The 23,083-nt window shown below is 42.1% G+C and overlaps 1 protein-coding gene across 2 annotated transcripts in view; it reads left to right on the forward strand.

The window, feature by feature from the left end:
* The window catches only part of ECEL1 (endothelin converting enzyme like 1), a 170,321-nt gene that overhangs the window by 16,224 nt on the left and 131,014 nt on the right, over window positions 1-23,083 (forward strand). The gene's annotated exons all lie outside the window — the stretch shown is intronic.

Raw genomic sequence — 23,083 nt, forward strand, 5'->3', positions numbered from 1 at the left:
GGGGGGTACATTGATGACCTCCTGTTGGTGTGGAAGAGTAAGACAGCCTTGTTGGAAGGTCTGGTTCGGGATTTCAATTTTGCTTGTCTTTTACCAGCAGATGCAATTACTATTGATATTTTAGAGATGACCCTTATAGGAGATGTGAGCTCTGGTGTCGTGTCCACTATCACTATTTGTAAACAGTGTGCAGGGATTTTACCTTGAAAGCCCCAAGTTCCTACATGTCACACACTATCAAGACCATTGCTACTAGGGAATGCATTAAGGCCAGGAGGCACTCCCTTCATTTTAGCCTGCATTATGTTGCAGGATATAAGATAATGTGTGCCTGCGTTGTGTCTGTGGAGTTACAATACTCAGCATGTCACAGCATGTTCTACTTACTCTGCCTGTACACTTTGAACAGAGTGGTTAAAAAAATGAAAGCTCTATCAAGATTTTTGTTGTATTTGTTGCCACTGGGGTGATTTCTTATTACTTCCTGTGCTGCTGACAGGGGGTAGAAAGGCCGAAGGTACTGATGAATCTCACTAACGGGGACACAGAGAGCAATAAAAAAAATGGGTGATGGGTTAGAAACTATGTGAGGTTTTTATTGGTTATTTGTGTCCTGTCCTATTCCCACCTTCTCCCCTGGTGTCACAAGTACAGGGAGTGAGGGAGGAAATCTAGTTTTTGGAGTCACAGATGGAGAGTCAACCCATTAGCCCTCTTATCTAAGAAAATAAAAACGTTTGAGATATATTTGGACTATAATCACATATATATACATGTATAAATCATTATGAAACACCAGCAAATGCTTGCTGTTGCTTTGTATCTTCACAAGTATTTTGGCAGTTTAGATCAAATAATACTAATTTCCCAATCTTTATAGAGACGTAACCCATTTCCCCTTCAGTTTCTTTAATCGGTTGTTTAAATGTTGACATTAATCTCTTAGATTGACTCTAAGAACATTTGACAAAACATATATTCTGTCATTGATAAACGAATACAGTGCACGGTGCTGTGCCGCATTCTTAGATTGAATTTCTGACCATCTCAAAGCTGAAATAATTTTTGTGCCTTGAGCAACAGAGACTGTGAACAGTATAAAGGTTATGTGAGAAAGAAAAGAGTCTCCATCTAGTGATAAAAAGTGGCACTGCAGTATTTTACTAGACAAAAGTTATCCTGTTGTCAGTTACTGCAGAACATTTAACACAAACAAAAGTGACAATGGATGATTTTCTGATGAGCGATCTCTTCAAACGCTAGTTAGGGAGAAATTTTGCTTGGAATGAAGCAAAAGTTTGCTTCTCTGGTGAACAGACAGACATTTTTCTTGGGCTCATTAAATAGGTTTCTAATGCACATTGGTTGTGTACTGTTTTATGTAGGTGATGTTTAATACGGTGCTTATCATTTTTGATTTTCAACATTCTTAAATAGATATTTTAAGTAATTCTCCTGGTTGTTTAATCTCTGCACCTGAAAGGTTTGTGCATTATAACTATAATTGCTCTCCGGTATATCCAATCAGCCCCTAACCTGTCCACTTTTAGGAGATCCCTGAAAGCTCATTTATTCAGGGAAGCCTATCCCACACTTACCTAACAACTGTCCCCGAGTCACCCCCATTAAATGACCCCCTGCATCTATTACCTTTTGTACCAACACCCCCTCCCTTTAGAATGTAAGCTCTATGAGCAAGGCCCTCCTGTACCTTCTGTATTGAACTGTAGTGTAATTGTGTTGTCACCCCTCTACATTGTAAATCACTGTGTAAACTGTTGGCGCTATTTAAATTGTGTATAGTAATAATAATAATCATTTATACCATTGTAGATATTATAATAGGTATTATACCATTATATATTATATTATATTATATTCTGTTATAGGTATATCACTCTTTGTTTTATCATCAGTTACCAAAACACAGACTGAGCTGACCTATGAATCCGGTAACCTAGAAAAGTCTGTTAATTAAGCAAGTAGGCATTTTTCCCAACCTAAAAAAATTAAGCCAAACTCTAGGCAAACTGCTAAATACATGGGTAAAGTGTAACTAAATGCAAAACTTTTTATTTTCCATTTTGGATAGAGTAAGGGAGGGTTATAATCCCTTTTTTTTCATTTGTATGTTGTTTGATTCTGTGTCCCATAAGGGGGCAGGATATCACCAGAATTAGTGTGCCCACTGAAAGATGTCCCTACTATTACTGTTCTGGTCCCAACCAAAAATTTGGGATTTTCTTTTACTTTCACTTATAATGATATTGGTAAATGGGAGAAACAGAGAGGGTAAAGCTCCTTATTGAGGACACAGACAGCCAAAAAAACTGAAAGATGTTATAAACCCCTCTCCCTGCTTTTCAAAACTAAAAAAATGTTTTGCCTATAGTTACACAATTAAATACATTTATGAAAGCTGTTTTCCCTGCTAGATATTTGTTATTTCTGGCCAACCAGTTCTGCGATTTATAAAGTCCTGACAGTACACTTAGGTTTGTAATGTGATTTTTCTATACTATATTTAAAGTGGATGTAACCCTCCATATACCCAATGAAGCGAACAGCCTCAGATAATACACAGGGATGAAACAAATCTCCCTACATATATTATATTTGTACATCTGCTGTCTTAAGCTTTCTACACTGTTTAGAAAGTGAACATCCTTGTTACAAATCTTTCTTTTTGTTCCAGCAGTGGCAGATGATTGGAGGAAAGGCACACCCCCCCCCCCCCCCCTTAAGGAAATGTAAGGAAGTAACATGCAGAGCTGTGCTGTGAATAGACAAGCTCAAGCTCACTGCTAATCTATCTCTGGGCACCCACTCCAACACAAATTTCCAGATGCTTTTATCTCCTATGTGGGAGAACTTGTCAGAAGTTATCACACGGATAATAGAGGAACGGAGCAGCAGAAAGACAAGGCATTTAGAGCTTTGAAGAGAGATTAGTAACACTGCAGACTTATGTGCCTAGGTCAGATTTCATGAATAAAGGTTTACATCCACTTTAAGTTATATAGCTTTGCCACCTCTCTGCCTCAAGCCTGTCATTGGACAATGAAGGAGCAACAGCAGACAACAAAATCATCACTCTGCTCTCCTCCTGTCAGCATGTTCAGCTTCCTCCAGCAAAAGACCCATATTTTTCCAGAATTGCCCGGGAAAAATACTGCCTCTCTTCCTTTTGTCAGCAGAGATTTCTGGGTAGTTAAGTCCACAGTCCAATAGCCTCAGTTGCACAGAGCTCCCTGTGGACTCCATATCCCAGTCACCATGGGATATGGATAACAAGTTCAACTACCCCTGATTGTCTCAGAGCCTTGCTGCCAAGGTGGGGGGGGCTGGGGATTTTACACACAGTGGCAGCTAATAGAAAAAGAACATAGCCTGCAACTGTGCTTCTCCCTGTCGCTTTGCAGCGGTGGGGAGGTTGAAGGTAGAGAGTGGGCTGAGAGCACGCAGCCCGCTCCTCATAGCAGCCCGGCAGGGGAAGAGGGGGAGAAGAAGAGCAGCACAGCTGGCACAGCACCCAGCTACACATGCTTACTTTGGTCCAAAATGGCTAATGTTACTGTGTAAAAATTGCCATACCTGGATTTCAGCCTTAACACGTTTTACTATTGGCAGTTGAGGTGGGTTTTGGTACAAGTAGCCTTTTCTTTATAAAAACAAAAACAAAAAAAAAGGGACATATGTAATCAAGAATGTAACTATAGCTATAGCAGGCCATGTAAATGCTTTGGCACTCAGAGGCTGAGGACTCAGATGTCAGATTCTACAATGTCTGGTTATACAGGTAACAAAAGCATTTGCCCAATATATCTGACTGATATAAATGTGTATCATTTTTAGTTTTCTTTGTTACCCCAACATTTCATATCCCTGATATATGTCTATTGTACCATGTACTTGTATGAAAAAGTACCCTCTTCCTTTATGTGAAATCCCTGGTGTTGCTGCCAGTCCCTCTGAGAGTACGGCATGGTCGCTTTTCTGGCTGTGCTGGGAACTCAGCCTGCTCTCCTCCAATGATTCGACTTATGCTGACACACACCCTGCACAGCCATTAACTGGGAAGATTAGTGTCCTGCTGTTTCACCTTCCTTCTTTTCAGAGCTCCTTATGCAGCTGAGAACAGAGGGCATGTGATCATTTCTGTAAAAAATAAAATGGAAAAAAGGTTTATAATTGTATATATATATATACACACACACACACACACACAAATGTTTTGTCTTTCATTTCTATTTTAAACTGAATGGGTTGTTTTACAAAGTGAAGGTTCACATATACATAACAAATGCACTATTTGCATGCATTAAAAAGAGTGTTTACTTCAGAGATAAGACCATAGCTCTACAACGTTACAAAACTCTGGCTCAGTCACCTCTCGAGTATGCTGTCCAGTTCTGTTCACCAGTCTTCAGAATGTTTGTGCTGGAACTAGAAGGTCCAGAGAAAGGCAACAAAACGAATAAAGAGGCTATAGAGTACCTAAATTATGTGTAACGATTACAAACTTTAAAGTGGTTGTAAACCCTTACAACACACTTTGACCTACATGTAAGCCTAGATTAAGGCTTACCTGTAGGTCCAAGAAATATCATGCGCCATAGACAGCGGCGTGCAGGCGCACTGATCGCGGCATCTTCAACGACGGAGATGCCGCACGTGTCGGCTCCCGTGCGCATGCGCAGGAGTGACATCATCGCGGCTTTGCCGAATGGCAGCGGCGGAGCTGCGAGACCCCACCGAGAAGATGGATGCGCCGGACTACAGGGGACAGCGGTGACATCGCTGGCTCCTGTGTCAGGTAAGTGACACATAATGGACTACTATGCGATGCATAGTAGTCCATTATGCTTTGCCTTTGCAGGGAATGAAAGAGGAAGTAAACCCATCAGGGTTTACTTCCTCTTTAAATTTATTCTACCTGGAGAAGAAACGCTGATGAGGGAATATGAGGGATCACGATTTCTAAATCTTTAAATAGTGACTTTAACATTGGAAAGAAACTACATAATCTAAGATCTATAAAGAAGACATGCAGCCCCACAATTAAGATGGATGAGAATCAGTTTAATCTTACCCTGCTTAAGGGGTGTCAGCCAAGAGTGTAGATAAATTTTAATTTTTTTAGATGGGTTTCTCAGCAAACGCAAAGTACAGGGATATGGAAAATGGCAGTGACATAAAACACACTCAGGTTAAACTGAACGCACTGGTGTCTTCATTCAACCTTACCAACAATGTAACTATGTAATTATTATAAAAACAATTAGCTTTATCAGTAGAGAAACTTTCGAGATGGAGATTAGAGACGCATTTCATTAATCATCATATGTAAGTCAAAGGAGGATATGGAGGGGGTTTTCAATAGTACAGAATATTTATTTAATTTTTTTTATCTTATCCTCGGCTTTTCTATATTTTTCTCCATTGTATTTTAAGAGCTGTCTTGGTATTTACTATCCTGCCGTGTTTTTCAATCATCCAGCTTCATGCTTCCCCTCATTAGATGTGAATGTTCCACTGTATTTACATTTTAAGTTGAGAAGATTTCAAACACTGCATGTATCAAGCAGATTTCTATGAAGTATAGAAAGCATATCCTCTCCAAAGGAAACCAGTTAATGTGTGCTTATTTGGGTTACTTTTCATGAGTAGTTTTCTGAAATTACCTGTGTATAACATAATAAAACTTGATATTTTCAAAAGCTTTTATTTTATTGCAGAATATTGCAGAGATAAAGAAAAAAGTCCCCCAGCACCATCATAATCACATACCAGTTTTATCAATCTTGCACACACCTAAAGCCAACATATCAGGCATAGAGTTAAACCTGAACTCCAGTAAATAGGCAAAATTTACCCTTGTCAAGGTGCTCCCCCTAGCCCCCAAAAAGTTTGATTCCCCTTTAGACAATGTGTGGAGGGATACGGTATATTAGTTACTGTGATGGACCGCCTGGCACCCCACCTGGGTACTTTCGCCAACATACAGCTTCCTCCACTCTGGAACCAGATATTATAGCTGAGCATTGCACCCAAGAACTAGACAACATCACTTTAAGTGCAAACTGGAACTGACTTTATGGTAAATTCACACAGAATATATACCACACAAGATCAGGTAGGAGCTTAATCACATTATCTTAAACAATGCAAACTGAAAACAGTAATATCATTAACACATCTAAGGAACAGCCAACATAAACAGTAATCTAATTAAACAGTAAGCTAATTAGCAACTAGTCATCTAGACAAGCCTAGGTGACTCATGTTACTGCCCACCCAGACAGTTCAGCACCACTATTCAAGAAGACCCATGGCTGTCCAAATCTTATTAACCAGCTTTCTTTTCACATACATCTTCCCACTGAGTTTCAAGTTGGCAGAAACCATCATGGCTTCCTTGAATGTGGTAATGTCATCTTGCATTAATATCAGGACATCTTCTTTAATGTTTGTAGCTCCCTCCAATGCCAGGACCCATAGTCAGTAGGCAAGAGGCTACCATGCAGTCCCCTCCAAAAGCCCCTGCCCCAGTTGGGTCTGTCACACTTACCTGATTCCTTGGTGTGGCTGGCTCCAGCGCTGCTTTCTTCTACCTGAAGCACTTGTCTGTGGGAGGTCCCTAAGCTTCATTGCATACAATGCAGGGCTATAAACCCTGCATTGTATGTGGAGGAGGTGAGCATACACCACTGCTGAGAGTGCCTTAGAGAGGCGGCAGTATTGCATCAGTTGCATGAATTGAGGAAGCCTGCCACAGTCAGAAATAGGGTAAGTATTACATTTTATCCCTGCACCCCTAGACTACAGTGCAGGGGGCCCTGTTGTATGAGTATATTTTGTCTAATTCCAAGTTCTGTTTTAAAGGAAACTTCAGCTATGATATCAATGGTATTAACTAGAATGCAAACAATCCATCCAAAGCATAGTTCTTAATGAATTGAAATAGATTGCAATAACAATGGCCCCTGTAGGGAACTGGTTGTACTCTCAATTATGCTATCAAATGTATGAACATGCTGTATAAAATATATCTCCAAGTATTTAAATAATAATGAAATATTATTTCATCCTTTAGAGGTTTACATAAGATAGATTTGTGATAAAGAAACAGGAAGCAGTATATCATTCTTCCTCATATTTTCTGCTGCTCTATGACTTAGCCTACCAGGAATCTCAATAAATCTTAATAAATTAAGGCCTGTGTTCGCCCATTGATTGTAAATAGTCTAATTCTGTAAACTAAAAACAAAACAAAAAAACAGGCTAATTCAGCAAAGCAGCATGGCCATCTCTATTTTACAGTGACTGTCCATTTTTTGCAACTAAATCTCTTTGTTCCTCATTCCTCCTCACTTGTCCATCTTTTTATACAATATATAGTCCTTTATAAATAAGGGTGCTAACCAAGGTGCTATGCTCAAAAAAAATTAAAAAATTTAGTGCAACCTTTAAATAGTATGTAAACCCAGCATTTCATATTCCTGATATGTGCCTCTGTCTTTCCATAAAAAAACTGACCATACTAATCAGTAGATCACATTGCGGTCAGTTCTCTAACAATGCTGGGAACTCAGTGTGCTCTCCTTCAATGATCAGACATTTCCTGACACCCCCTCCCCCCCCCCACAGCCTTTCACTGGAAAGATCAGTGTTCTGCTGTTTCTCCTCCCCTAGCTCTTATGCATCTGAGAACAGAGGTTATATGATCACGTATAAAACAGGAAAAAAGTGTATATACATTTCTGTAAGTATGTTTTGCCTTTTTGTTTTTATTTTAAATGGAATGGGTTCTTTTACAAGGTGAGTGTTTTCATATACTTCAAATTAGCACATTTGTTATGCTGTATTGAAAACCCTGTCCAAAAGAACAGCAGTGGTCTAACTGGGCGACTATGTGGCTGATGAGTTTTTTTGTATTAAGAGAGGTATGGACTCCAGAGAGAGAGATATCATTTTGCCCCTGTACAAATCATTAGTAAGACATCATCTGGAATATGCAGTTCAGGTTTGGGCAGCAGTTCTCAAAAAGGATATCAGGGAACTGGAGAAAGTGCAGAGAAGGGAAACCAAACCAATAAGAGGCATGGAGGAACTCAGCTATGAGGAAATATTAGAGGAACTGAATTTATTCACTCTTAAGAAGAGGAGACAAAGGTGGGATATGATCGACATGTAAAAATATATAAAAGGTCAATATAGTGAACTTGGTGTTGAGTTATTTACTTTACGGTCAAAAAGGGGTTGAAAATGCCCTGTATAGAAGTGGTTAATAAGTAGCTTTGGGGAGGCAGCACCTCTGCGCCCCCTATTAACGGGCCGTCACTGCTGCAGATATGCAAGGAGCAATGGCCAAAGACTGTAGATATGCAATGAAAAATTGCTGGAGACTGCAGATTTGCAATAGGAGAAGATCAGAGACTGCATATATGCAATGGTGGATGACCAGATACTGCAGATATGCAACTGGAGATGGCCAGGGATGGCAGATATGCAATAGGGTCATGTTATGCAGGACCTATAGATATGGAACAAGAGATGATCAGAGACTGCAGATATGCAACATGAGATGATCAGAGACTGAAAACATGCAATAAGAGTTGTTGTGCATTGAAAACATTCTTCTGAAGACAGTCATAGACTGGAGACACATTACATAAAATTGCTGGATTTCACTGGTATTAAAGCCCCTTCACAAATCAACGTTTCCACATTTGTGCTCCACACAGGACAGTGCATAACACGTAAGAATAGAGTGAGAGAAATAAACCAAACCATTAACTACTTTATTCTACTCTAAACAAAGTTATTTCAGTGGCCTTGAAATGCACCAAAACAGACCCTTGTCACAGTAAGTCATTGTCTGCAGGGGCCCCAAGGGCCACATAGTAATTGCCAAATTGCTGCATGCCTCCAGACCATAGATTGGAGATCAGAGTAGGGAGGTATGAGGCGATGAGTTACAAGTGCAGTAACCCACAGCAACTAAAGGATGCATTTTACTGATCTGAATACAGTAAATTGGAATCCTAAGACCCCATACACACTATTAGCCCTTGTACACACGGTCGGAGATTCCGTCGGAATGTGTCCGATCGGAGCGTTTTGTCGGATATTCCGACTGTGTGTGGTATGCATCGGACTGTTTCCGTCGGAATATCCGTCGGACCAAATTTTCCAACTTGCCAGAAATATTTTCCGACAAACTGCTGCGATCGGACATACTCCGATCATGTGTAAAGAATTCTGATCGGACAAAGTGCCACGCATGCTCAGATCAAATTCCTACATCAAAGCTATTGGCTACTAGCCTGAACGTAGTCCCATCGTAACAAAATTACGTCATCACGTTCTGAAAGATTGGATTTTCCAACAACTTTGTCCGACCGTGTGTATGCAACAGTTTCGGACACGATCCGTCGGACAAAATCCAACGGATTTGGTTGTCGGAATGTCCGGCCGTGTGTACAAGGGCTTAGATTTTCTGCAGATTTTTGTCTTCAGATTTACTAAAACCATATAATATGAGGTCAAACCTTAATGCCGCGTACACACGACCGGACTTTTCAACATCAAAAGTCAGACGGAATGATTCCGGCAGACTATTCGATCGTGTGTGGGCTGCAGCGGACTTTTGATTTGCAAAAGTCTGACAGACTTTAGAAATGGAACATGTTTCAAATTTTTGCGCCAGAACTCCGCCGGACCCAGTTCCTACCGAGACAAAAACCGATGCGAGGGCAGCTATTGGCTACTGGCTATGAACTTCCTTATTCTAGTCCAGTCGTGCGTCATCACGTTCGAATCCGTCGGACTTTGGTGTGATTGTGTGTGGCCAAGTCCGTTCATTCGGAAAGTCCATCAGAACTCTGTCAGAACTCCGTCAGAACTCCGTCGAAAGTCTGTCGGACCTAGTCCCTCAAAGTCCGGTCGTGTGTGCGTGGCATAAGAGTTTCAATTTGTATGCAATCAGGCAGGCCCTTGCCCTACATGGTTTTGGTAAATCTGCAGACAAAAATCTGCAGAAACTCTAATAGTGTGTATGGGGGTCTTACTAAAACTGGTGCATTCAGAATCTTGTGCAGCTATGCCTGGTAGCCAATTAGCTTCTACAATTAAGCTTTGGCAATAAAACCTGAAAGATGATTGTTTTTTGTGCAAATCTGCGCCTGATTCTGCACTCTCCAGCTTTAGTAAATAATCCCCAATATCTTTAAGATACTGCCACTTAAAGCGGAGTTCCACCCAAAAATGGAACTTCCGCTTTACGAGATGGTGACCCCCCTGACATGCCACATTTGGCATGTCATTTTTTTTGGGGGTACCCTGTTTTTAGAGGCACCCAGCGTCCACTTTCTCCACTGGTGCCACAGCGCCAGAAGGAAGACCTCCCCCCTCCCTCCCTGTAATCTGCTGGGACACGTCACAGGTCCCAGAAGATTGCCCGGCCATTCGCAGCACGGCTCGCGCATGCACAGTGGGAGCGCGGCTGTGAAGCCACAACTGGGCACCCACAGTTAGAATGCTAGGGCCATGGAGAGGAGGGAGAAAGGAGCGAGGATTCCTGCACCCGCATCGCTGGACCGTGGGGTAGGTGAATGTCTGTTTATTAACCACTTAACAACCGGCCCATAGCTGAATGACGGCTACAGGGCAGTTGTTTAACTCTGGGAGGCCGTCATATGACGTCCTCGAGAGCTCGAGGGCATCCGTGACCGCCAGAGCTCGAGAGCATCCGTGACCACCGGGTCCACAGCTCAGCGCGGCCGTTTACCATGTGATCGCTCCGTCAAATGACGAAGTGATCACTTGTAAACAAACCTAACATGACGCCGGTTCCTCCCTCCCCCTCTCTGTACTGATCGGTACAGCGGAGGGGGAAGAGATCGTGTCAGCAGCGCTGCGGGCTGTATCTGCAGTGCCCACATGGCTGCTCACCGAAATTTAACCCCTCAATTCCCTGCCATTACTCTGCAATACCCTGCCATTACTCTGCAGTACCAGCAAATACTCTGCAATACCCCCCAATACTCTGCAATACCCGCAAATACTCTGCAATACCCACAAATACTCTGCAACACCCGCAAATAATCTGCAACACCCGCCAATACTCTGCAACACCCGCCAATACTCTGCAACACCCACCAATACTCTGCAATACCCGCTAATACTCTGCAATACCAGCTAATACTCTGCACTACCCTCCAATACTCTTCCGTACCCGCCAATACTCTGCAGTACAATTCCAGCCAATACTCTGCAATACCCTGCCAATACTCTGCAATACCCTGCCATAAATTGCCATACCCGGAGATACCCAGCCATACTCGGAGATACCCAGCCATACTCGGAGATACCCTGCAATACCCAGCCATAGTCAGTGACACCCTGCAATACCCAGCCATAGACATCCTCCCGCTGCCCTCCGGTGCTTCTACCGACTCGCCAAGACGAACAAAACCAGATTTTTTTTTCAGGCTTCCCAGCTTAGAGGTGAGATGCGGGGTCTTATTGACCCCATATCTCACTGTAAAGAGGACATGTCATGCCATATTCCTATTACAAGGGATGTTTACATTCCTTGTAATAGGAATAAAAGTGATCAAAAAATTTATTTTTGGGGAAAAAATGTCAAACTAAAATAAATAAAGTAAAATGAACAATAACATTTTTTTTTTTTAAAGCGCCCCTGTCCCCATGTGCTCGCATGCAGAAGCGAACGCATACATAAGTCCCGCCCACATATGAAAACGGTGTTCAAACCACACATGTGAGGTATCGCTGCTAACGTTAGAGTGAGAGCAATAATTCTAGCCCTAGACCTACTCAAAACATATAACCAGTAAAAAAAATTTAAAGCGTCGCCTATGGGGATTTTTAAGTAGCGACGTTTGGCGCCATTCCACGAGCGTGTGCAATTTTCAAGAGTGACATGTTAGGTATCTATTTACTCAGCGTAACTTCATCTTTCACATTATGCAAAAATTGGGCTAACTTTACTGTGTTTTTATTTTTAAGCACAAAACTGTTTTTTTTCCAAAAAAAAGCATTCAAAAAATTGCTGCGCAAATACCGTGCGAGATAAAAAGTTGCAATGACCACCATTGTATTCTCCAGGGTGTTTGCTAAAAGATATATAATGTTTTGGGATTCTATGTAATTTTCTAGCAAATAAATGATGATTTTTACATGTAGGAGAGAAATGTCAGAATTGTCCTGGGTGCTCCAGAATGCCTGATGGCGGTCCCTGCATGTTGGGCCTCTGTATGTGGCCACACTGTGTAAAAGTCTCACACATGTGGTATCGCCGTACTCGGGAGTAATAGCAGAATGTGTTTTGGGGTGTAATTTGTGGTATGCATATGCTGTGTGTGAGAAATAAACTGATAATATGACAATTTTGTGAAAAAAAAAAAGTAAAAAAAATCTTGATTTTGCAAAGAATTGTGGGAAAAAATTACAACTTCAAAAAACTCATCATGCCTCTTACTAAATACCTTGGGATGTCTTCTTTCCAAAAAGGGGTCATTTTGGGGGGGTATTTGTAGTTTTCTGGCATGTTAGGGTCTCAAGAATTGAAATAGGCCGTCAGTACTTCAGGTGTGATCAATTTTCAGATATTGGCACCATAGCTTGTGGACTCTATAACTTTCACAAAGACCAAATAATATCCACCAATTTGTACTTATTTTTACCAAAGATATGTAGTAGTATACATTTTGGCCAAAATTTATGAAGAAAAAATTACTAATCTGCTAAATGTTATAACAGAAACAAAGAAAAATTCATTTTTTTACAGAATTTTCTGTATTTTTTCTTTTATAGCACAAAAAATAAAAAACGAGCAATTATTAAATACCACCAAAAGAAAGCTCCATTTGTGTGAAAAAAAGGACAAAAATTTCATATAGGTTCAGTGTTGCATGACTGAGTAATTGTCATTCAAAATGTGAGAGCACCGAAAGCTGAAAATTGGTCTGGTTATTAAGGGTGTTTAAGTGCCCAGTGGTTAAAAGTCAGCAGCTACACTTTTTGTAGCTGCTGACTTAAAAGCGGGAGTCCACCGGGACTCCGCGTTTTTTTTTTTTTTTAAAAGCCAGCAGCTACAAATACTGCAGCTGCTGACTTTTAAAATAGTGACACTTACCTTTCCAGCGCGCCCGCGATGTCGGCACCCGAAGCCGATCGCTAGGTCGTCTGTCGGGTCCTGCCGCCGCCATCTTGGGTATGGGAATCAGGAAATGGAGCCTTTCGGCTTCATTTCCCGGTTCCCTACTGCGCATGCGCGAATTGCGCTGCGCAATAAGGACGCTCCCCGCTGCATCTGGGAGCTGTGTGTTTCCCAGCAGGCAGCGGGGCACTTGCGGGAAGGGGCGGGCACTTGCGGAAAGGGGCGTAAGTTACGCCCCTTTCCGCAGAGAGCTGTCCCGGAAGTGGGTGCAGTTACCTGGATTATCCAGGTAACTGCACCCCCCTCCCCCCTGAAAGGTGCCGATTGTGGCACCGGAGGGGGGGAGGGTTCCGATGAGCGGAAGGTCCACTTTAGGGTGGACCTCCGCTTTAAATGGGTGAAACTCCGCTTTAAGTGCAACAGGCCTAATTGTATTATAGACCCTCAGCTACTATTAATTACGCTGTCACATTCCCCTTGTAGGAAAAACTTGAATGATAATACATTATATTTCTTTTCAGTTTAGGTAGTTTTTACTCTGGTTATAAAATATTTAAAAAAGAATGGGCCTGTCAGATGCTGTAGAATATGTGATTGCCCGGTCTCATTGTGAAACTTCAGAAGCAGTAAATATCGGATTTGAAATGTTACTGTAACAACCACTTGTGACATTTCCATGGCTCATAAATGTCCAGGTAGGTCAAGACTGAGTCACAGAGAATTTATTGTTACCATTGCTGTCAAGCAATTGGAGAAAGTGTTTATGTATAGTTACCACATGGCTGCCCAAACTGCCAGCAGCACGTAAAACTATTGCATCCAACAAATGTCTATAGAAAAGGGACACACAGCAGCACAGGTTACCTTTACATTTCATCAATAATGATAATTACTATAAGAATGTGTCTGATGATGACATTAACTCCTTTGTCGCCATGGTGGACTGTGCGGTACAGCTCTAAATTGAAGAGAGCCACGTACGTACATGTTTATCTGAATATTTAGCACTAATTGCCTCTTCAAGCTGAAGTGACATTACAGCTGATGGCAGTTTATTTCCATAGCAAATGGTGGATCCATCAGGGACCTGGAAATGGCTCTTAATGTGCAAATTTACATTACTGATACTAGGTGGAAGTTAGAAAAAAAATTGTTTTGATCTGTGTAATTGTGCAATTTTAGCACAGAAAGCAGAGTAAATTATTGCCACCTGAAGACTGAAAAAATGGCAGGAAAACGGGTAAAGGAAATAGATAATGAAGTATACTGCCTGGGTGAAGAAACACATTACAATCAATTTTAGGGCCTCCTGTCATTGTGTTAAAGGGAAATTCATGTTTTGTTTTTTTTTGCGGCCAAGTATATTCAAGCATGACTGTCTTTAGTCAATATTTTTAGATCTCCTCATAGAATCACAAAAAAAATAATTAATGTGCCTCTTTGAAAACTCCCATTTTTAATACACCACTTTCATGTCTGGAAGTTGGGTGTACAGGAAGTTTTAGTGGAATTGGAGCTCAGAGCATAAGGCATCATCAGGGGCGGACTGACCATTGGGCCACTTGGGCACTGCCTGAGGGCCCCATGCCACTAGGGGGCCTCATCAGGGTTGCCAGCCTCAGTAAAACCAGGGAAAGTATGTAAAAATTTGTGTTTTTTTTACATCTGTCTCTGAAATGTCCCTTACCAACATCCTTTTGGTCTAAAAATCCCGAGATTATAGCTGCCCCACCTATCCAGTACCTTCTCAGCCAGTAGAAACATGTCTGTGTATAATGTGTGATTGTATACTGTGTGTGTATACTGTGCGTGGCCCCATAATCTCTGATTGCCTGGGGGCCCATGCGTTGTCAGTCCACCCCTGGGCATCATTCACATGTGCATGTGGAATGCACATGTGTTCGGTAGAGACCCGTGCAAGCAGCCTGATAAAATCAATGACAGACAGCCGGCAGCACAGACCTGCTTGTACCTCTACATTCATCCTTGAGTGTACATCTGTTCAGCTGGTGCACAGATCAGGACACAATCTGTCTGCATCTTGATCCATGCATTGAACCCAAACAGATGTGCGCTTTATATTGTTTCTTTTTTCTTATTTGTTTTATTTTTTTATTTTTGCACTGTCCCTTTATTTATTTGTTATCACTTTACAAGGGATGGAAACATCCCTTGTAACAAATAAGGATGACAGGTCCTCTTTATGGAGAGATCCGGGGTCAAAAAGACCCAAAATCTTTCCTTTACCTTTAAAAGCAAAAGATCAACAAAAAAATAGTTTTGATCTTTTGCTTTACTTCCGCCCTGGACTGCAGCCTCTCCGCAGCCGGCCGCTGGAGCCTGGGTGTGGAACCGAATGTTCAGCTGATCTGAAAGGGAGAGGAGCTGGAGGAGGTCTCCCGCATGTGAGCTGGGAGTTACAGCCTGTAGGAGATCCCATCTCCTGATCCTGGGACTGGTGACAACCGTGACACCGACTGCCACCTGCTGCCTGACATGTGGAGTGAGCTGGAAAGAAGTGCCCCAAGATAAGAACTTGTCAGGTGGTGGGGGAAGGCACTGGGGATGAGGGCTTCCAGTCAGACCATATCACTGGTGTGTGACCTCCTCCACTTGGCTGCACCCCCCTCTAATGTCCACCTGGCTCCATCCTCCCACCTGTCTCCATCCATCCACCTGGCTCATCCCTCCACCTGGCTCCATCCATCCACCTGACTCCACCCCCCCACCTGACTCCATCCATCCACCTTATGCCATGCCCCCACCTGGCTCCATCCATCCACCTGGCTTCATCCATCCATCTGGCTCCATCCCCCCACCTGGCTCCATGTATCCACCTGACTCCATCCCTCCACCTAGCTCCATTCCTCCACCTGGCTGCACCCCATTTCCTGTCCACCTGGCTCCATCCCTCCACCAGGAGTTCTGGTGCTAAAATGATTGAATTAATTTTCAATTTTTTTTTTTGGTGGGGGGAGGGGGGCGCAAGTAGCTGGTCTCACCTAGGGTGCAAAATAGTCTAGCAGCGGCCATGATAGCCATTCAAACCCCTTTGTGTTATTGTTATCAGGCCAAAATCACCAGAGTATATCAACTTTTGATCAGGGTCATTTGGGTAGTTTCTGTTGTGATTTTGAATTAAGTAAACACAGTTGATTGATAATAAATGGCTTCAGCCGAACACTAACCATAAGTGAAAGAAAAGTTTGTGTTATCATTCATCTCTGAAAAATGGCCAAAAAATCATAAATTCAGCCAGGGTATGTAAACTTATGAGCACAACTGTACATACGTTTTGTGGCTGGCAAGTAGTGAAGGTTGTCATCTATAAAAGACTGTGCCAAGCAGTTATTCTCCATTTACTTGCTTGAATTCTTTATTTTAGAGAAGCGGGTGGAGACAAGAAAATGATGTGTATGTCCCTGTAGCTTACGTTGCTTCTAGAATCAATAATGTAAAGCACAGATACAATATAACTATTGCCCCACTTACAGTATCTAGTGTTCACGCTCATCTCTATGCATAATAAGGAAACCCCCACTAAAACGTGTTGCGCTCTCAAGAATTAATTCTCTTGAAACTACTGAAGCATGAGGAACAAAGTATTGTTACTTCATTGCACTTAATTTATTGGCTACACTTTCATGAATACTAAGTTATATGGCAAACTGGTTGCATTCCTCATGTGAAGGAAAAAAATATTGAAGGAAAAGTGCACTTGTATGCAATTCACACAACACATCAAATGAAGAGGTGTTTGAAAAAACAGCTTCATTGGTTGCTTGAAGTGCATACAGGTTCATTTCACCTTGTCTCACCTTCACATATTAGTAAATCAGGCTTACTGAGTGTATAATAAAACAATTGGTTAACCTTCATAACATAAAGTGTTTAATTAAAGCTCACTGCAAATAGAGTAACTCGTATTTAGTGACTTTTTTTTAATTAAATGCTAAAGGGTTTAGTAATGTCTTTGAGGTTACATTTTATCTGACTTCCTCCCTGACTCCTGATTTGGGTACCAGTTCTGGAGCAGGCACCACAATTGCAATGTAGCTGAACAGGTATCTCACTGGAGTAGTGAGGCCATATTAGGTCAATGATGTTACAAGCATCCAGCCCAATTGTGTACATGCACCTGCAGTGCTGGGCATGCCCCAGGCATAGCTGATTGGGCCCGGAGAGGGAGAGGGATGGAATCATGTGACAACTTCCCAGGGCTTCTGTTGAACTGAGTTTGGACCAATTACTGACCAAACTCAGCGCACCTATACAAAATGGCTGTAGGGTTAACAATACAAACAGGGTCGGAAGTGCAACAGTATGTATTTAATATAGAACAATGTTAAACAGAATGTAAAGCTATGCAAAACATTAGCTTCTATGAGAAATATCTCTGTTAGTAAGTGTAGCGCTACTATCATGAGGGCTGCTGGTAGAATCTGTACCCCACTAGTTGCCCTGACTCTGCAAGTCCTCCGACACCTCTGACACCCTGGGTTCAGTCATTATTATCAATAGCACAGTTAATCAAAGACACACACAAATCTGGTGAAACAGTTACACTTTGTTTACTGGTGCAATAAAGATATTTAAAAAGGTGAACAACTTAAATTTGTTCTTTATAGAAATACCTCAGGTGAGATGTCACTGATAGTAAAAAACAAACAAACAACTATAGCAGAAAATAATATCTGATGACACAATATAGAGAACAATTAGATACAAACCTTTAGGTATATTAGGCTTATGTGAACAGGCAAAAGGAGGGTAGATTTAGCTATATCATACCACTCCCTCCTGTACCTCAACCCACAAAGCAATGTAAGTAATGGCATAACATTCAGCAAACTATTTAACTTGTAGGATTTAACCTGCTTCTTTAAAGACAAAGTTCCAGGTTAAATCAAGGCTCTTTGTGCCCAGTAAAATAAATCCCTTATTAATTGGGGGGGGGGGGGGGGTCGGGTATAGTTTCAAAGAGGTCTTAAAATCTTCAGCTAGCACTTAGGTGAGTTGTATTAGAAGAAATCCTGAATGGTAGAGCAAAGCAATTGAAACTGGTGCAATTCTAACAAGCAAGAGATCCAGGGTATGCCTGTGATGCTCTGGTGCCAAGTGAACACTGTGGCTGCTTTCTTAGGTGTACTGTGTCATGGAGTTCTACAGGCATAAGAAATGTGAGAAGAGACAAAGTTGTCTGTATGCAGTGTCTATCGGGACTAGATGGGCAAGTGTCCGCTCACTGATACTGTAACTGTTGATGATGATGACAAAGTTGAAGGCTTTACAGGGTCCTCCTCAGGGTCCTGGTTCAGGGGATGGTGCCCAACCTCCGTCGCACTGTGGCCCAGCTGGATCTGGTGTAGATGGAGCAGCAACGGCCTCCAGGCTGCCACCAAACAGTAGGCAGATGCAGGCAACAGATGCCTCTTGGGCACACAAGTTATTGGCTACTGGCTATTGAACTTCCTTTTTCTAGTCCCATCTTACACATTGCACATCACCGCGTTCTTGACGGTTGGAATTTGGTGTGATCGTGTGTACGCAAGACAGCTTCAGCGGAATTCCGTCTGAAAAATCTTCAGAGTTTATTCCGATGGGAAAACCGGTCATGTGTACAGGGTTTAACAGAACCATTTATGCACTAGATGAGTTACATTTTAGGCTCAGCTATATTAACAGCAGTAACCATAGCTCCCAACTGTCTCTGATTTCGAGGGGCTGTCCCTGATTTGGAACAAAGTCCCTCTGTCTCTCTTTCCTCCTCATCCTCATCTGTCCCTCATTCTGGTCTGATCTATATAGATGTATATAAAATGCATTTTTTATCTTTCAAATAGTGTTTCACAGTGCTAAACCTTTCATCGGAATTGTGGCGAAACTTGGTACCCCAGATGTTTTGGAGCTACATTTACCATGATGCTCATGCACTCTTCAGTGTAGATCAGCATCATGGGAAATGTAGTTCCAAAACATTTGGGGTGCCAAGGTTCACCATCACTGCTTTAGGGCATTCATCAGATCATCAAATGTAATGCCCATGAGTAATGTCACTAGCATGCTGAACTTTGGGGTTGTGCAAACAACTGCCGGCTACTAATGAGGAGGCTGTATGATGCTGGATGTCATTTGAACAGGAAATAATCAGCGGCAGTTGGCCAAAGTGAAACTTCAGCAGCTTAGCGTAAACAGCGAACAGGCATCAGGAGAGAATGACTTGCAGCAAAACATAGAGGGGCATCCCTGACCGATTCAGTTAGGAATCCATGAGGCTGGAGTTCTGCTTTAACTTTAAACAAAATTCTAAGCTTTAAACATTGAAAATGTATGGGACAGGGACTTTGGATAATAAAATTCTACCTGGCACCTGATCCCCAGCTCTCTAAATGTGTGCATCAAACTTTTTATATATACTGTGGGGTCAGTTAAATGTGAGTTTGAATTTTGAAATGATTACTGGTACATTTCAGTTTGTCGTATTTATTGTAAATATATTTCTATAAGCAAATTAAAAAGACAAACTTCAGGGTAACACACAGCACTATTGGGGCCCGTTTCTGGGACAAGCTGCTGTAAACAGCCCTCTAGAATCTAGCTTTGCCACTGGCTGAAGATAATTAGGAGTAAATGAGCTGAACAGAAAATGAACTGAACATTGAAGACTCACAGCTGTTCAGAGATGCATAAGTGGAACATAAAGATACGAAGGACATGTGGCCACCCTGAGTCCCAGGACACCTTTATTCAGCTTGAGATGTGCACTGAGTATTGATCAATAGTGTAACATCACTGGCACACTCTACCGCATAATTAATTACTGATTTTTTGTTCATTTTAATATGGTAGCCAATCTTCATAAATCTATTTACACATATGTTGCAAATGTAATTTATTAAGGGCAGAGATATCAAGAGAGTGGTTTGCATTTGACTAGCACAAAAGATCTACACTAATGTCACATACAATTTTGAGTATGTGCCCCATTAAAATATTAGGGTTACCAAGCTCTGATCTAATGCAAGGACAAAAGTCCCAAGGGAAGCTGCTTTCCTGCTGGTTATCACAGCGTGCAAGAGAGGATTTGCCATATGGACAAGCAGTAGTGTAACTATCAATTAAACCAGCATTAAAGTGCCACTGGCTTGGCCTTCTGCCCCAGAAAAATGTATTGCAGCATCTAGGACTGCCAAGGGAACAAGGTTATCCACTTGGCTGGAAAAAATGGCTATTTGGTATCTTGAATCTATGGTTTCCAAATGAAATGATTGCAAACAAGTGATTAAGATAATACGGCAGAACTAGGGCAGTGCTTATTAGAGAAAAATCTAATTAACAGATGCAATCAGGTGCTGTGATTTGTTTCAATAATCAAGATCGAGATGGTATAAAGTTAGATTTTTTTAAAATAAAACTTTAAATTCATTGTACCTATCCACCTAGAATGAAAAAAATCATAATGGCACTGTGCTTCCCTTCTTTCCTGATAGCTGTTGGCTGCAGCAAACATGCACCTATATTGCAGAAAGCAAAAATGTGCATTTACGTTTTGTGTACATTTGAGCCTGCATTGCAACCACAGTCTGTGAATCTCAGAGGCAATGCTTTGGCTTCTGCAGACTAATGCCACATACACACGACGGACTTTCTGGCAGACTAGGTCCGACGGTCTTCCCGACGGTCTTCCCGACGGACTTTCGGCGGAGTTCCAACAGACTTTCCAAATGAACGGACTTGGCCACACACAATCACACCAAAGTCCGATGGAGTCGAACGTGATGATGTATGACCAGACTAGAATAAGGTAGTTTATAGCCAGTAGCCAATATCTGCCCTAGCATCAGTTTTCACCTGTCAGACTAGCATACAGATGAGCGGATTTCTCCATAGGAACTGGATCCAGCGGAAAAATTTGAAACATGTTCTATTTCTAAAGTCCGTCAGATTTTTGGACAGCAAAGGTCCGATGGAGCCCACACACAATAGAATTGTCCGACGAATTCGTTCAGTCGGAACTTTGTTGTCAAAAAGTCCAGTCGGGGAACAGTGCATCCCTGTTCTCTGTTTCAGGGACAAATCAGGGCTGAATTTTTGCCTAAATTTGGCTCTGAAACTGAGCCAAAGATGCCCAGGACTCCTGTGCAATTCACTCCGGAGCCATCACAGAGATGTGTGAACCGGCTCCATTGAGAGCCAATCACAATCTCCTGTCATGCGAATTGGATGCGGGGAAAACCCACATCCTATTCGCCCAGCCTTACACCCATACCAAGGTACAGAGCTGTAAAAGTATCAATGAACTACAAGTGCAAGAACGTCTCTGCACTTTTGCTTCATATAGAAGTACAGTCCTTCTACCATAGGTTTTTTTTGTTATGTACAACTCTCTGTGAATGAATGACATGACCTATAGGAGAAGCCATGCACAGCCGTGCCACATTCTTGGAAGGAGCCAGCAGGGAGAACAATCCCCGGATTCTATCATTGAGGGTGGGACTCTGACCATGTGACACCCTAAATATGAGTGTAATATGAAACATGGTCCAAAAGGTGGAGTTAGCGTTTAACATGTTACTAAACGACAACAGTAAAATCAGTCTGTAAAGCATAATAACTGTGGAACCTAAAGGGTTAATCCTCTGCATTGTGTAAATTGGCTGCTTGATCCTGTGTTCTCTTAACCTCCCCTTCTTCCACTGTCCCCAGTCTATCTGCTGATTAGGGATGAGCTCCGGTATGTTCGCACACTCCACGTGCAGAGCCCGCCAGGAAGTTGGTGCAGCGCTGCGCTAATCACAGGCAGTGAGACATTTCCTGATCTCTGCAGCTGCATATAGGGACAATGTCTCACTGCCTGTGATTAGCGCAGCCTTGCGCCAACTTCCTGTCGGGCTCTGCATGTGGAGTGTGTGAACACACCGGAGCTCATCCTTACTGCTGATAGAACAGAGCCTTGGGGGCAAGCTGCATATGCTCAGTTTGGTGTCTATTGGTAGAGGTTTTTCATTTTTCTTGGGAGAGTACATGTGATCAGCACAGGACCAATCAGTCCAGACAGAGGGTCAGGGGTCCTGCAGCCTCATAGGCCAGTCAGAGGAGAATGAACTCCTCCTACCTTTCACCAGACACTGATAGAAGTCACAGGACTGCTCTAACTGCTGATGAGAAAAGGTATTTAGCAGTTTATATTTACTGAAATAATTGTATTTCCATGTTCTGTGTACTGTGGGAGAACAGATAAAGTGAATGCAGGCTCCTGGGTATAGTAACACTTTAAGTCCACACATAATGTTCACATGTGTATGCTTGGCTGTGTGGGTATGTTTGACTGAATTTTACTGACATGAATACAATTAGTAGAGAAGTATATACAATACAAGTAATCTTTAGCACCATATGAATACAGAACAGCTGTTATTCAACCACACATTCAAAGTGTGTGTAAAGCCTCGCACACACGATCAGATTTTCGGCTGGGAATTGTGTGATGACAGACTGTTTGCCTAAAATCCGACCATTAGGACGCTCCTTCAGACAATTGTTGTCCAATTTTTCTGCCAACAAATGTTGGCTGGCAGGCGAGTAAATTTTCGGTGGACAACGGTCTGTTGTCCAATTTTCATATTATGTGTACACAAGTCCGTCACACAAAAGTACAAAGTACAAACACGCATGCTCAGAATTAATGCTCAACAAATACAACATTAGCAGAAGGTGCCCAAAGGGTGGCGCTCAAGAGCTGAAATTCCACTTAGTATGTCACTACGTTTGTGTTTGTTGGCTGACAATTGTGTGCCATTAGTATGCAAGACAAGATCCAGGCACACACCCTTCGGACAAAAGTCTGACGCTCTGTTGGGGGCGGGTTTGAAATTGTGTGAGTTTAGCTGAACT

Source organism: Lithobates pipiens, unplaced genomic scaffold (assembly GCF_037356315.1).
Source record: "Lithobates pipiens isolate NorthernLeopardFrog02 unplaced genomic scaffold, aLitPip1_a1.2 Scaffold_18, whole genome shotgun sequence".
Lineage (NCBI taxonomy): Eukaryota > Metazoa > Chordata > Amphibia > Anura > Ranidae > Lithobates > Lithobates pipiens.